The sequence below is a fragment of the Glycine soja genome, unplaced genomic scaffold (assembly GCF_004193775.1).
Source record: "Glycine soja cultivar W05 unplaced genomic scaffold, ASM419377v2 tig00018866_1_pilon, whole genome shotgun sequence".
Classification (NCBI taxonomy): Eukaryota; Viridiplantae; Streptophyta; class Magnoliopsida; order Fabales; family Fabaceae; genus Glycine; species Glycine soja.
In genome coordinates this window covers 1-10,311 of record NW_021143732.1, presented here as the reverse complement: position 1 = coordinate 10,311, position 10,311 = coordinate 1, and the positions used below count along the sequence as shown (strand labels likewise).

At 46.4% G+C, this 10,311-nt stretch overlaps 29 non-coding genes and 7 pseudogenes across 29 annotated transcripts; all 36 read right to left on the bottom strand.

Moving 5' to 3' along the window:
- Window positions 1–103, bottom strand: LOC114404322 (annotated as a pseudogene; the record flags this gene model as incomplete).
- Window positions 104–305: 202 nt separating this feature from the next.
- On the bottom strand, window positions 306–424 carry LOC114404296. Its single transcript, XR_003664901.1, has one exon. It is a non-coding gene; the product is annotated as a 5S ribosomal RNA (ribosomal RNA).
- Window positions 425–500: 76 nt separating this feature from the next.
- LOC114404307 lies at window positions 501–619 on the bottom strand. The gene has a single exon (XR_003664912.1). It is a non-coding gene; the product is annotated as a 5S ribosomal RNA (ribosomal RNA).
- Window positions 620–819: 200 nt separating this feature from the next.
- LOC114404294 lies at window positions 820–938 on the bottom strand. Its single transcript, XR_003664899.1, has one exon. It is a non-coding gene; the product is annotated as a 5S ribosomal RNA (ribosomal RNA).
- Window positions 939–1,014: 76 nt separating this feature from the next.
- LOC114404318 lies at window positions 1,015–1,132 on the bottom strand (annotated as a pseudogene).
- A 200-nt stretch (window positions 1,133–1,332) lies between these two features.
- On the bottom strand, window positions 1,333–1,451 carry LOC114404292. The gene has a single exon (XR_003664898.1). It is a non-coding gene; the product is annotated as a 5S ribosomal RNA (ribosomal RNA).
- Window positions 1,452–1,527: 76 nt separating this feature from the next.
- LOC114404312 lies at window positions 1,528–1,646 on the bottom strand. Its single transcript, XR_003664918.1, has one exon. It is a non-coding gene; the product is annotated as a 5S ribosomal RNA (ribosomal RNA).
- A 200-nt stretch (window positions 1,647–1,846) lies between these two features.
- LOC114404302 lies at window positions 1,847–1,965 on the bottom strand. Its single transcript, XR_003664908.1, has one exon. It is a non-coding gene; the product is annotated as a 5S ribosomal RNA (ribosomal RNA).
- Window positions 1,966–2,041: 76 nt separating this feature from the next.
- Window positions 2,042–2,160, bottom strand: LOC114404320 (annotated as a pseudogene).
- A 201-nt stretch (window positions 2,161–2,361) lies between these two features.
- LOC114404299 lies at window positions 2,362–2,480 on the bottom strand. Its single transcript, XR_003664905.1, has one exon. It is a non-coding gene; the product is annotated as a 5S ribosomal RNA (ribosomal RNA).
- Window positions 2,481–2,556: 76 nt separating this feature from the next.
- LOC114404306 lies at window positions 2,557–2,675 on the bottom strand. Its single transcript, XR_003664911.1, has one exon. It is a non-coding gene; the product is annotated as a 5S ribosomal RNA (ribosomal RNA).
- Window positions 2,676–2,876: 201 nt separating this feature from the next.
- Window positions 2,877–2,995, bottom strand: LOC114404295. The gene has a single exon (XR_003664900.1). It is a non-coding gene; the product is annotated as a 5S ribosomal RNA (ribosomal RNA).
- Window positions 2,996–3,071: 76 nt separating this feature from the next.
- Window positions 3,072–3,190, bottom strand: LOC114404305. The gene has a single exon (XR_003664910.1). It is a non-coding gene; the product is annotated as a 5S ribosomal RNA (ribosomal RNA).
- A 200-nt stretch (window positions 3,191–3,390) lies between these two features.
- LOC114404291 lies at window positions 3,391–3,509 on the bottom strand. Its single transcript, XR_003664897.1, has one exon. It is a non-coding gene; the product is annotated as a 5S ribosomal RNA (ribosomal RNA).
- Window positions 3,510–3,585: 76 nt separating this feature from the next.
- LOC114404311 lies at window positions 3,586–3,704 on the bottom strand. Its single transcript, XR_003664917.1, has one exon. It is a non-coding gene; the product is annotated as a 5S ribosomal RNA (ribosomal RNA).
- A 200-nt stretch (window positions 3,705–3,904) lies between these two features.
- On the bottom strand, window positions 3,905–4,023 carry LOC114404290. The gene has a single exon (XR_003664896.1). It is a non-coding gene; the product is annotated as a 5S ribosomal RNA (ribosomal RNA).
- Window positions 4,024–4,099: 76 nt separating this feature from the next.
- On the bottom strand, window positions 4,100–4,218 carry LOC114404317 (annotated as a pseudogene).
- A 210-nt stretch (window positions 4,219–4,428) lies between these two features.
- LOC114404313 lies at window positions 4,429–4,547 on the bottom strand. Its single transcript, XR_003664919.1, has one exon. It is a non-coding gene; the product is annotated as a 5S ribosomal RNA (ribosomal RNA).
- Window positions 4,548–4,755: 208 nt separating this feature from the next.
- LOC114404301 lies at window positions 4,756–4,874 on the bottom strand. The gene has a single exon (XR_003664907.1). It is a non-coding gene; the product is annotated as a 5S ribosomal RNA (ribosomal RNA).
- Window positions 4,875–4,948: 74 nt separating this feature from the next.
- Window positions 4,949–5,069, bottom strand: LOC114404310. The gene has a single exon (XR_003664916.1). It is a non-coding gene; the product is annotated as a 5S ribosomal RNA (ribosomal RNA).
- A 200-nt stretch (window positions 5,070–5,269) lies between these two features.
- On the bottom strand, window positions 5,270–5,388 carry LOC114404319 (annotated as a pseudogene).
- A 209-nt stretch (window positions 5,389–5,597) lies between these two features.
- Window positions 5,598–5,716, bottom strand: LOC114404300. The gene has a single exon (XR_003664906.1). It is a non-coding gene; the product is annotated as a 5S ribosomal RNA (ribosomal RNA).
- Window positions 5,717–5,781: 65 nt separating this feature from the next.
- Window positions 5,782–5,900, bottom strand: LOC114404314 (annotated as a pseudogene).
- A 415-nt stretch (window positions 5,901–6,315) lies between these two features.
- Window positions 6,316–6,434, bottom strand: LOC114404308. Its single transcript, XR_003664913.1, has one exon. It is a non-coding gene; the product is annotated as a 5S ribosomal RNA (ribosomal RNA).
- Window positions 6,435–6,643: 209 nt separating this feature from the next.
- LOC114404298 lies at window positions 6,644–6,762 on the bottom strand. The gene has a single exon (XR_003664903.1). It is a non-coding gene; the product is annotated as a 5S ribosomal RNA (ribosomal RNA).
- A 76-nt stretch (window positions 6,763–6,838) lies between these two features.
- LOC114404303 lies at window positions 6,839–6,957 on the bottom strand. The gene has a single exon (XR_003664909.1). It is a non-coding gene; the product is annotated as a 5S ribosomal RNA (ribosomal RNA).
- Window positions 6,958–7,157: 200 nt separating this feature from the next.
- On the bottom strand, window positions 7,158–7,276 carry LOC114404289. Its single transcript, XR_003664895.1, has one exon. It is a non-coding gene; the product is annotated as a 5S ribosomal RNA (ribosomal RNA).
- A 76-nt stretch (window positions 7,277–7,352) lies between these two features.
- LOC114404316 lies at window positions 7,353–7,470 on the bottom strand (annotated as a pseudogene).
- Window positions 7,471–7,673: 203 nt separating this feature from the next.
- On the bottom strand, window positions 7,674–7,792 carry LOC114404288. Its single transcript, XR_003664894.1, has one exon. It is a non-coding gene; the product is annotated as a 5S ribosomal RNA (ribosomal RNA).
- Window positions 7,793–8,002: 210 nt separating this feature from the next.
- Window positions 8,003–8,121, bottom strand: LOC114404287. Its single transcript, XR_003664892.1, has one exon. It is a non-coding gene; the product is annotated as a 5S ribosomal RNA (ribosomal RNA).
- Window positions 8,122–8,332: 211 nt separating this feature from the next.
- Window positions 8,333–8,451, bottom strand: LOC114404286. Its single transcript, XR_003664891.1, has one exon. It is a non-coding gene; the product is annotated as a 5S ribosomal RNA (ribosomal RNA).
- A 211-nt stretch (window positions 8,452–8,662) lies between these two features.
- LOC114404323 lies at window positions 8,663–8,781 on the bottom strand. The gene has a single exon (XR_003664922.1). It is a non-coding gene; the product is annotated as a 5S ribosomal RNA (ribosomal RNA).
- A 211-nt stretch (window positions 8,782–8,992) lies between these two features.
- Window positions 8,993–9,111, bottom strand: LOC114404321. The gene has a single exon (XR_003664921.1). It is a non-coding gene; the product is annotated as a 5S ribosomal RNA (ribosomal RNA).
- Window positions 9,112–9,322: 211 nt separating this feature from the next.
- On the bottom strand, window positions 9,323–9,441 carry LOC114404309. Its single transcript, XR_003664914.1, has one exon. It is a non-coding gene; the product is annotated as a 5S ribosomal RNA (ribosomal RNA).
- A 211-nt stretch (window positions 9,442–9,652) lies between these two features.
- Window positions 9,653–9,771, bottom strand: LOC114404297. Its single transcript, XR_003664902.1, has one exon. It is a non-coding gene; the product is annotated as a 5S ribosomal RNA (ribosomal RNA).
- A 211-nt stretch (window positions 9,772–9,982) lies between these two features.
- On the bottom strand, window positions 9,983–10,101 carry LOC114404285. The gene has a single exon (XR_003664890.1). It is a non-coding gene; the product is annotated as a 5S ribosomal RNA (ribosomal RNA).
- Between the last annotated feature and the right edge of the window lie 210 nt (window positions 10,102–10,311).

The window sequence follows — 10,311 nt, the reverse complement described above, 5'->3', positions numbered from 1 at the left end:
GACTTCCCAGGAGTAACCCATCCTAGTACAACTCTCGCCCAAGCACGCTTAACTGCGGAGTTCTGATGGGATCCGGTGCAGTAGTGCTGGTATGATCGCACCTGATAAGTATTGCACAATCAATTACTATATTCCTTCTGCCTGCCCGGACGGACCGACTTTCGATCGACTTTCTACACCGAACGAGCCATGGGGCCCACAATACATTTATCTCTCAATCAATCACAAAAATTAGTTAACTTATCGGACCTTTTACTTCGCTTCAAAGAAAAATACTCAGATTAAGGGAAAAAAAAACGTAAAAAGAGGTGCAACACGAGGACTTCCCAGGAGGTCACCCATTCGAGTACTACTCTCGCCCAAGCACGCTTAACTGCGGAGTTCTGATGGGATCCGGTGCACTAATGCTGGTATGATCGCACCTGATAAGTGTTGCACAATCAATTACTATATTCCTTCTGCCTGCCCGGAAAGACCGACTTTTTATAGACTTTCTACACCGAACGAGCCACGAGAACTTCCCAGGAGGTCACCCATCCTAGTACAACTCTCGCCCAAGCACGCTTAACTGCGGAGTTCTGATGGGATCCGGTGCAGTAGTGCTGGTATGATCGCACCTGATAAGTATTGCACAATCAATTACTATATTCCTTCTGCCTGCCCGGACGGACCGACTTTCGATCGACTTTCTACACCGAACGAGCCACGGGGCCCACGATACATTTATCTCCCGATCAATCACAAAAATTAGTTAACTTATCGGACCTTTTACTTCGCTTCAAAGAAAAATACTCAGATTAAGGGAAAAAAACGTAAAAAGAGGTGCAACACGAGGACTTCCCAGGAGGTCACCCATTCGAGTACTACTCTCGCCCAAGCACGTTTAACTGCGGAGTTCTGATGGGATCCGGTGCACTAGTGCTGGTATGATCGCACCTGATAAGTATTGCACAATCAATTACTATATTCCTTCTGCCTGCCCGGACGAACCGACTTTCGATCGACTTTCTACACAGAACGAGCCACGAGGACTTCCCAGGAGGTCACCAATCCTAGTACTACTCTCGCCCAAGCACGCTTACCTGCGGAGTTCTGATGGATCCGGTGCATTAGTGCCGGTATGATCGCACCTGATAAGTATTGCACAATCAATTACTATATTCCTTCTGCCTGCCCGGACGGACCGACTTTCGATCGACTTTCAACACCGAACGAGCCACGGGGCCCACAATACATTTAACTCCCGATCAATCACAAAAATTAGTTAACTTATCGGACCTTTTACTTCGCTTCAAAGAAAAATACTCAGATTAAGGGAAAAAAACGTAAAAAGAGGTGCAACACGAGGACTTCCCAGGAGGTCACCCATTCGAGTACTACTCTCGCCCAAGCACGTTTAACTGCGGAGTTCTGATGGGATCCGGTGCACTAGTGCTGGTATGATCGCACCTGATAAGTATTGCACAATCAATTACTATATTCCTTCTGCCTGCCCGGACGAACCGACTTTCGATCGACTTTCTACACAGAACGAGCCACGAGGACTTCCCAGGAGGTCACCAATCCTAGTACTACTCTCGCCCAAGCACGCTTACCTGCGGAGTTCTGATGGGATCCGGTGCATTAGTGCCGGTATGATCGCACCTGATAAGTATTGCACAATCAATTACTATATTCCTTCTGCCTGCCCGGACGGACCGACTTTCGATCGACTTTCTACACCGAACGAGCCACGGGGCCAACGATACATTTATCTCTCGATCAATCACAAAAATTAGTTAACTTATCGGACCTTTTACTTCGCTTCAAAGAAAAATACTCAGATTAAGGGAAAAAAACGTAAAAAGAGGTGCAACACGAGGACTTCCCACGAGGTCACTCATCCTAGTACTACTCTCACCCAAGCACGCTTAACTGCGGAGTTCTGATGCGATCCGGTGCATTAGTGCTGGTATGATGGCACCTAATAAGTATTGCACATTCAATTACTATATTCCTTCTGCCTGCCCGGACGGACCGACTTTCGATCGACTTTCTACACCGAACGAGCCACGAGGACTTCCCAGGAGGTCGCCAATCCTAGTACTACTCTTGCCCAAGCACGCTTTCCTGCGGAGTTCTGATGGGATCCGGTGCTTTAGTGCCGGTCTGATCGCACCTAATAAGTATTGCACAATCAATTACTATATTCCTTCTGCCTGCCCGGACGGACCGACTTTCGATCGACTTTCAACACCGAACGAGCCACGGGGCCCACAATACATTTATCTCTCGATCAATCGCAAAAATTAGTTAACTTATCGGACCTTTTACTTCGCTTCATAGAAAAATACTTAGAATAAGGGATAAAAAACGTAAAAAGAGGTGCAACACGAGGACTTTCCAAGAGGTCACCCATCCGAGTACTACTCTCGCCCAAGCACGCTTAACTGCGGAGTTCTGATGGGATCCGGTGCACTAATGCTGGTATGATCGCACCTGATAAGTGTTGCACAATCAATTACTATATTCCTTCTGCCTGCCCGGACAGACCGACTTTTGATCGACTTTCTACACCGAACGAGCCACGAGAACTTCCCAGGAGGTCACCCATCCTAGTACAACTCTCGCCCAAGCACGCTTAACTGCGGAGTTCTGATGGGATCCGGTGCAGTAGTGCTGGTATGATCGCACCTGATAAGTATTGCACAATCAATTACTATATTCCTTCTGCCTGCCCGGACGGACCGACTTTCGATCGACTTTCTACACCGAACGAGCCATGGGGCCCACAATACATTTATCTCTCGATCAATCACAAAAATTAGTTAACTTATCGGACCTTTTACTTCGCTTCAAAGAAAAATACTCAGATTAAGGGAAAAAAAACGTAAAAAGAGGTGCAACACGAGGACTTCCCAGGAGGTCACCCATTCGAGTACTACTCTCGCCCAAGCACGCTTAACTGCGGAGTTCTGATGGGATCCGGTGCACTAATGCTGGTATGATCGCACCTGATAAGTGTTGCACAATCAATTACTATATTCCTTCTGCCTGCCCGGACAGATCGACTTTTGATCGACTTTCTACACCGAACGAGCCACGAGAACTTCCCAGGAGGTCACCCATCCTAGTACAACTCTCGCCCAAGCACGCTTAACTGCGGAGTTCTGATGGGATCCGGTGCAGTAGTGCTGGTATGATCGCACCTGATAAGTATTGCACAATCAATTACTATATTCCTTCTGCCTGCCCGGACGGACCGACTTTCGATCGGCTTTCTACACCGAACGAGCCATGGGGCCCACGATACATTTATCTCTCGATCAATCACAAAAATTAGTTAACTTATCGGACCTTTTACTTTGCTTCAAAGAAAAATACTCAGATTAAGGGAAAAAAACGTAAAAAGAGGTGCAACACGAGGACTTCCCAGGAGGTCACCCATTCGAGTACTACTCTCGCCCAAGCACGTTTAACTGCGGAGTTCTGATGGGATCCGGTGCACTAGTGCTGGTATGATCGCACCTGATAAGTATTGCACAATCAATTACTATATTCCTTCTGCCTGCCCGGACGAACCGACTTTCGATCGACTTTCTACACAGAACGAGCCACGAGGACTTCCCAGGAGGTCACCAATCCTAGTACTACTCTCGCCCAAGCACGCTTACCTGCGGAGTTCTGATGGGATCCGGTGCATTAGTGCCGGTATGATCGCACCTGATAAGTATTGCACAATCAATTACTATATTCCTTCTGCCTGCCCGGACGGACCGACTTTCGATCGGCTTTCTACACCGAACGAGCCATGGGGCCCACGATACATTTATCTCTCGATCAATCACAAAAATTAGTTAACTTATCGGACCTTTTACTTTGCTTCAAAGAAAAATACTCAGATTAAGGGAAAAAAACGTAAAAAGAGGTGCAACACGAGGACTTCCCAGGAGGTCACCCATTCGAGTACTACTCTCGCCCAAGCACGTTTAACTGCGGAGTTCTGATGGGATCCGGTGCACTAGTGCTGGTATGATCGCACCTGATAAGTATTGCACAATCAATTACTATATTCCTTCTGCCTGCCCGGACGAACCGACTTTCGATCGACTTTCTACACAGAACGAGCCACGAGGACTTCCCAGGAGGTCACCAATCCTAGTACTACTCTCGCCCAAGCACGCTTAACTGCGGAGTTATGATGCGATCCGGTGCATTAGTGCTGGTATGATCGCACCTGATAAGTATTGCACATTCAATTACTATATTCCTTCTGCCTGCCCGGACGGACCGACTTTCGATCGACTTTCTACACCGAACGAGCCACGGGGCCCACGATACATTTATCTCCCGATCAATCACAAAAATTAGTTAACTTATCGGACCTTTTACTTCGCTTCAAAGAAAAATACACAGAATAAGGGCAAAAAGAAAAAAAAAACGTAAAAAGAGGTGCAACACGAGTACTTCCCAGGAGGTCACCCGTCCTAGTACTACTCTCGCCCAATCACGCTAAACTACGGAGTTCTGATGGGATCCGGTGCAGTAGTGCTCGTATGATCGCTCCTGATAAGTATTGTACATCAATTACTATATTCCTTCTGCCTGCTAGGACGGACCGACTTTCGATCGACTTTCTACACCGTACGAGCCACGGGGCCCACGATACATTTAACTCCCGATCAATCACAAAAATTAGTTAACTTATCGGACCTTTTACTTCGCTTCAAAGAAAAATACTCAGAATAAGGGCAAAAAGAAAAAAAAACGTTAAAAGAGGTGCAACACGAGGACTTCCTAAGAGGTCACCCATCCTAGTACTACTCTCGCCCAAGCACGCTTAACTGCGGAGTTCTGATGGGATCCGGTATATTAGTGATGGTATGATCGCACCTGATAAGTATAGCACCATAATTTACTATATTCCTTCTGCCTGCCCATACGGACCGACTTTCGATCGACTTTCTACACCGAACGAGCCACGAGGACTTCCCTGCAGGTCACCCATCCTAGTACTACTCTCGCCCAGGCACGCTTAACTGCGGAGATCTGATGGGATCCGGTGCAGTAGTGCTGGTATGATCGCACTGATAAGTATTGCACAATCAATTACTATATTCCTTTTGCCTGCCCGGACGGACCGACTTTCGATCGACTTTCTACACAGAACTAGCCAAGAGGCCCACGATACATTTATCTCTCGATCAATCACAAAAATTAGTTAACTTATCGGACCTTTTACTTCGCTTCAAAGAAAAATACTTAGATTAAGGGGAAAAAAACGTAAAAAGAGGTGCAACAGGAGGACATCCCAGAAGGTCATCAATCCTAGTACTACTCTCGCCCAAGCACGCTTAACTGCGGAGTTCTGATGTGATCCGGTGCATTAGTGTTGGTATGATGGCACCTAATAAGTATTGCACAATCAATTACTATATTCCTTCTGCCTTCCCAGACGGACCGACTTTCGATCGACTTTCTACACCGAACGAGCCACGAGGACCACGATACATTTATCTCCCGATCAATCACAAAAATTAGTTAACTTATCGGAACTTTTACTTCGCTTCAAAGAAAAATACTCAGAATAAGGGCAAAAAGAAAAAAAAACATAAAAAGAGGTGCAACACGAGGACATCCCAGGAGGTCACCCATCCTAGTACTACTCTCGCCCAAGCACGCTTAACTGCGGAGTTCTGATGGGATCCGGTGCACTAGTGCTGGTATGATCGCACTTGATAAGTATTGCACAATCAATTACTATATTCCTTCTGCCTCCCCGGACGGACCGACTTTCTACACCGAACGAGCCACGAGGACTTCCCAGCAGGTCACCAATCCTAGTACTACTCTCGCCCAAGCACGCTTACCTGCGGAGTTCTGATGGGATCCGGTGCATTAGTACCGGTATGATCGCACCTGATAAGTATTGCACAATCAATTACTATATTCCATCTGCCTGCCCGGACGGACCGGCTTTCGATCGACTTTCTACACCGAACGAGCCACGAGGACTTCCCATAGGTCACCAATCCTAGAACTACTCTCGCCCAAGCACACTTAACTGCGGAGCTAACTGCGGAGTTCTGATGGGATCTGGTGCAGCAGTGCTAGTATGATCGCACCTGATAAGTATTGCACAATCAATTACTATATTCCTTCTGCCTGCTCGGACGGACCGACTTTCGATCGACTTTCTACACCGAACGAGCCACGGGGCCCACGATACATTTATCTCCCGATCAATCACAAAAATTAGTTAACTTATCGGACCTTTTACTTCGCTTCAAAGAAAAATACACAGAATAAGGGCAAAAAGAAAAAAAAACGTAAAAAGAGGTGCAACACGAGTACTTCCCAGGAGGTCACGCATCCTTGTACTACTCTCGCCCAAGAACGCTTAACTGCGGAGTTCTGATGGGATCCGGTGCATTAGTGTTGGTATGATCGCACCTGACAAGTATTACACAATCAATTACTATATTCCTTCTGCCTGCCCGGACAGACCGACTACTGATCGACTTTCTACACCGAACGAGCCACGGGGCCCACGATACATTTATCTCCCGATCAATCAAAAAAATTAGTTAACTTATCGGACCTTTTACTTCGCTTCAAAGAAAAATACTCAGCATAAGGGCAAAAAGAAAATAAAACGTAAAAAGAGGTGCAACACGAGGACTTCCCCAGAGGTCACCCATCCTAGTACTACTCTCGCCCAAGCACGCTTAACTGCGGAGTTCTGATGGGATCCGGTGCACTAATGCTGGTATGATCGCACCTGATAAGTGTTGCACAATCAATTACTATATTCCTTCTGCCTGCCCGGACAGACCGACTTTTGATCGACTTTCTACACCGAACGAGCCACGAGAACTTCCCAGGAGGTCACCCATCCTAGTACAACTCTCGCCCAAGCACGCTTAACTGCGGAGTTCTGATGGGATCCGGTGCAGTAGTGCTGGTATGATCGCACCTGATAAGTATTGCACAATCAATTACTATATTCCTTCTGCCTGCCCGGACGGACCGACTTTCGATCGACTTTCTACACCGAACGAGCCATGAGGCCCACGATACATTTATCTCTCGATCAATCACAAAAATTAGTTAACTTATCGGACCTTTTACTTCGCTTCAAAGAAAAATACTCAGATTAAGGGAAAAAAACGTAAAAAGAGGTGCAACACGAGGACTTCCCAGGAGGTCACCCATTCGAGTACTACTCTCGCCCAAGCACGTTTAACTGCGGAGTTCTGATGGGATCCGGTGCACTAGTGCTGGTATGATCGCACCTGATAAGTATTGCACAATCAATTACTATATTCCTTCTGCCTGCCCGGACGAACCGACTTTCGATCGACTTTCTACACAGAACGAGCCACGAGGACTTCCCAGGAGGTCACCAATCCTAGTACTACTCTCGCCCAAGCACGCTTACCTGCGGAGTTCTGATGGGATCCGGTGCATTAGTGCGGTATGATCGCACCTGATAAGTATTGCACAATCAATTACTATATTCCTTCTGCCTGCCCGGACGGACCGACTTTCGATCGACTTTCTACACCGAACGAGCCACGGGGCCCACGATACATTTATCTCCCGATCAATCACAAAAATTAGTTAACTTATCGGACCTTTTACTTCGCTTCAAAGAAAAATACTCAGAATAAGGGCAAAAAAAAACGTAAAAAGAGGTGCAACACGAGGACTTCCCAGGAGGTCACCCATCCTAGTACTACTCTCGCCCAAGCACGCTTAACTGCGGAGTTCTGATGGGATCCGGTGCATTAGTGCTGGTATGATCGCACCTGATAAGTATTGCACAATCAATTACTATATTCCTTCTGCCTGCCCGGACGGACCGACTTTCGATCGACTTTCTACACCGAACGAGCCACGGGGCCCACGATACATTTATCTCCCGATCAATCACAAAAATTAGTTAACTTATCGGACCTTTTACTTCGCTTCAAAGAAAAATACTCAGAATAAGGGCAAAAAGAAAAAAAAAACGTAAAAAGAGGTGCAACACGAGGACTTCCCAGGAGGTCACCCATCCTAGTACTACTCTCGCCCAAGCACGCTTAACTGCGGAGTTCTGATGGGATCCGGTGCATTAGTGCTGGTATGATCGCACCTGATAAGTATTGCACAATCAATTACTATATTCCTTCTGCCTGCCCGGACGGACCGACTTTCGATCGACTTTCTACACCGAACGAGCCACGGGGCCCACGATACATTTATCTCCCGATCAATCACAAAAATTAGTTAACTTATCGGACCTTTTACTTCGCTTCAAAGAAAAATACTCAGAATAAGGGCAAAAAGAAAAAAAAAAACGTAAAAAGAGGTGCAACACGAGGACTTCCCAGGAGGTCACCCATCCTAGTACTACTCTCGCCCAAGCACGCTTAACTGCGGAGTTCTGATGGGATCCGGTGCATTAGTGCTGGTATGATCGCACCTGATAAGTATTGCACAATCAATTACTATATTCCTTCTGCCTGCCCGGACGGACCGACTTTCGATCGACTTTCTACACCGAACGAGCCACGGGGCCCACGATACATTTATCTCCCGATCAATCACAAAAATTAGTTAACTTATCGGACCTTTTACTTCGCTTCAAAGAAAAATACTCAGAATAAGGGCAAAAAGAAAAAAAAAAACGTAAAAAGAGGTGCAACACGAGGACTTCCCAGGAGGTCACCCATCCTAGTACTACTCTCGCCCAAGCACGCTTAACTGCGGAGTTCTGATGGGATCCGGTGCATTAGTGCTGGTATGATCGCACCTGATAAGTATTGCACAATCAATTACTATATTCCTTCTGCCTGCCCGGACGGACCGACTTTCGATCGACTTTCTACACCGAACGAGCCACGGGGCCCACGATACATTTATCTCCCGATCAATCACAAAAATTAGTTAACTTATCGGACCTTTTACTTCGCTTCAAAGAAAAATACTCAGAATAAGGGCAAAAAGAAAAAAAAAAACGTAAAAAGAGGTGCAACACGAGGACTTCCCAGGAGGTCACCCATCCTAGTACTACTCTCGCCCAAGCACGCTTAACTGCGGAGTTCTGATGGGATCCGGTGCATTAGTGCTGGTATGATCGCACCTGATAAGTATTGCACAATCAATTACTATATTCCTTCTGCCTGCCCGGACGGACCGACTTTCGATCGACTTTCTACACCGAACGAGCCACGGGGCCCACGATACATTTATCTCCCGATCAATCACAAAAATTAGTTAACTTATCGGACCTTTTACTTCGCTTCAAAGAAAAATACTCAGAATAAGGGCAAAAAGAAAAAAAAAAACGTAAAAAGAGGTGCAACACGAGGACTTCCCAGGAGGTCACCCATCCTAGTACTACTCTCGCCCAAGCACGCTTAACTGCGGAGTTCTGATGGGATCCGGTGCATTAGTGCTGGTATGATCGCACCTGATAAGTATTGCACAATCAATTACTATATTCCTTCTGCCTGCCCGGACGGACCGACTTTCGATCGACTTTCTACACCGAACGAGCCACGGGGCCCACGATACATTTATCTCCCGATCAATCACAAAAATTAGTTAACTTATCGGACCTTTTACTTCGCTTCAAAGAAAAATACTCAGAATAAGGGCAAAAAGAAAAAAAAAAACGTAAAAAGAGGTGCAACACGAGGACTTCCCAGGAGGTCACCCATCCTAGTACTACTCTCGCCCAAGCACGCTTAACTGCGGAGTTCTGATGGGATCCGGTGCATTAGTGCTGGTATGATCGCACCTGATAAGTATTGCACAATCAATTACTATATTCCTTCTGCCTGCCCGGACGGACCGACTTTCGATCGACTTTCTACACCGAACGAGCCACGGGGCCCACGATACATTTATCTCCCGATCAATCACAAAAATTAGTTAACTTATCGGACCTTTTACTTCGCTTCAAAGAAAAATACTCAGAATAAGGGCAAAAAGAAAAAAAAAAACGTAAAAAGAGGTGCAACACGAGGACTTCCCAGGAGGTCACCCATCCTAGTACTACTCTCGCCCAAGCACGCTTAACTGCGGAGTTCTGATGGGATCCGGTGCATTAGTGCTGGTATGATCGCACCTGATAAGTATTGCACAATCAATTACTATATTCCTTCTGCCTGCCCGGACGGACCGACTTTCGATCGACTTTCTACACCGAACGAGCCACGGGGCCCACGATACATTTATCTCCCGATCAATCACAAAAATTAGTTAACTTATCGGACCTTTTACTTCGCTTCAAAGAAAAATACTCAGAATAAGGGCAAAAGAAAAAAAAAACGTAAAAAG